Below are 2,860 nucleotides of genomic sequence, written 5' to 3' on the forward strand. Positions count from 1 at the left end.
ATTTTTTTATTTTTTATTATCCTCTCCATTAATTTTTTCGTTAAATTAGTGATAAAGATAAAACTAAATGGTACTAAAATAAACATTCGATAAATTACAGGTGGGCATATGAAGTTTTTTATATATGATTTAATGAAAAATAAACGGCGAGGCAGACGAAAAGTAAAAAAATAAAATCACAAAATACTAAACTAATCTACTTTAAATTATAAAATATTTAAGTAAAAAAGATATTTAAAGTTTATCTATTATAATACATTACTCTTTCTCTCTGGGTGTTGCGTACGAAATTATTTCAAACTTATGGGCGGCGCCAATCACCTTTCGTGTACGAACTTTCAACCTTGGCCGCACATCAACAAGCACAACATGCGGACATATGAAAAATGTGAGAAAAAACTTTCCACGTGGAAGAATTTAACTGGTCCGAGCTAATTTTATGCATCCTATACTTCATGAGCCATTTTTGGCTAAATTATAATAAAAGACCATATTTGGTTGGACAAAAAAAAAAAAACACAAAGTGAGAACCAACAAATTCGCATACGGTGAGACATAACGGTGGAAATGACATAATTTCACGTTGTTTTACGAATTCTGCGGCAAAGAGATGCTAACACAAAACTTCGCAGAAAAAATAATTTCACGTCATTTGACAAAAGTTCTGAGGAGATGAGGTCGAGATATATATACTACATGAAAACGCGGTTGTGGAGGCTGTTTCACCTACCATTTTCAAAATTTTCAGTTTTGTGTATATATTAGAATGGTAATTTATTCTGGAATTACTTTATTTTTAACCGGCTTAACTTTTTTAATTTCTGTTTCGATCAAAAAATTTTAAAATTTAAATTTAGAATATAGAAAAAAATAAAATAAAATAAATTGAGGTGATTAATACTTGCCTTAAATTACCAACTATTAAAAGGAAAAGAAATAAAAGTATATTGTTACCTTGTTTTTAATTTTTTTTAAAATTATTTTTAAAAATGAAGAGATCTAAAATTTATTATAAATTAGACTACCAGATTCAAAGGAAGAATTTTTTTGGGGATGAGATTAAAAAAAAAAAAAAGAAAGAAAAGAAAAGAAGAGAGAGGCCGCAGGAGAGGGGCCCGCACCTCTCTCTCTTTGGATCGGACAGAGAGAGAGAGAGGGGGTTTGTGTCACGCACCGGATTACCACGTTTTTCCGGATCCGCCAACAGACCCGTCGTATACATAAGAATTTTACGAGCATACGAAGCGATAGCTGTACCTGTAACAAATCATAGCTACAACCAACTATATCGAGCTGCTAAACTGAAACAGGAATATATATATAAAATATAAAGTTGATTGTACATACAAAAACTCCGAACCAACCCTAACACCTCACTCTGGCGAGTAGATCGAATATAGAGTATGTACATGAACAAAACCCACTACCTCTGACGGGTACTCCGCTAGCACAACAATCAAGGATAGGAAGAATCTAGCTCGTGACTCCTTTTCTGCAGTTGGAATCAGCAACAGTAGTAGCCACAGGCGAAGGTTCTGTAAAAAAGTGTAAAAAACTGGGTGTGAAAACTACTGTAAAACAGAATAGTTTTCAAAGGTGAGCAAGTTATTAGAAAATCGTTTTGGTGATGTGCGACAATGATACCCCACGTGTGATTTGATGTGATCAAAATTAATCAACTAGTCGCGTCCCCTGTCCTCACATTTTAATCGAGCAATTAATGTTGTGCTAGCTAAAGACCAGCGTTTCGCGGGGAATGAAAAGATTTACGGTAAACATACATTAATAATTAATAAGTAATAATAAATATTTTATATATTAGAGACTATTTAAAATTATAAGTCACAACAAAATAGTCTTATTATTTCCGGACGAAATTCAAAAAAATGTACGATTAGCGTATATATCAATTGTCCGTAAATTGATCCCATCACTTCAACTCAAGTTCAAAAATAAAATGCATGATTAATGCATAGAGTAGTTGAATTATTGATTGGTACTGATTGGTTCATCATCCTCTACGAATCAAGGAAGTCAACTAATGAAAAAAAACTCTTGTTTTTATAACCATTGGCTGCCCAAGGCTTAGTGAGGGTTGATGGAATAGTATTATTCTAATGATAAAAAATTTGATATTAAACACTATATTTTGATAGAATAGTATTAATCTACTAGTAAACAAGTTGATAATAAATAAATAAATAAATAAATATATAAATATTAGAGAGAGAGAGAGAGAGGCTACAATGCTAAAAAATAACGCCCAAGTATTTGGAGCTACCAAATTTTTCAGCGTTAGATCTATCTTTTTAATTATTTTTACCCTTTATATTTTAGGGGCAATTGCTTATATAGTCCTGAAAAGTTTCCGACTTTCTGATTTATCCTTCTTAAAAGACTAATATTGAAAATAACTATTTTACGTTCCAACCTATTTCAAATATACTCCTGGAGTTAAAATCCATTAACAAACTCTGTTATTCTATATAAAATTACTATTTTGCCCTTTCAAATATACCCTTCTATCATCAATGACATTTCTTTTTTACCCTTAAGTCAGGGGCTAAAAAAGTATTTTGACTTTTGGTTTTTTCAAATAGACCCCTCTACCGTCACCAACATTTTTTATTTGCCCTTAAGTTGAGGGCAAAATTGGCATTTTAATTTTTTTTAACTGTGGCAGATATTTAACTCACGTTTAACCCAAATTAACTTAACAAGGGATAACTGCCGGGGTATTTTGCAATAACGGTGGAACATATGAGGGGTATTTTAGAAAGAAAAAAAAAAGTAGGGATAAATCAAATATTTTCAAACGTATGAAGAGTATATAGGCAATTATCCCTATATTATACTACTC

Source organism: Ananas comosus, linkage group 7 (assembly GCF_001540865.1).
Source record: "Ananas comosus cultivar F153 linkage group 7, ASM154086v1, whole genome shotgun sequence".
Classification (NCBI taxonomy): domain Eukaryota; kingdom Viridiplantae; phylum Streptophyta; class Magnoliopsida; order Poales; family Bromeliaceae; genus Ananas; species Ananas comosus.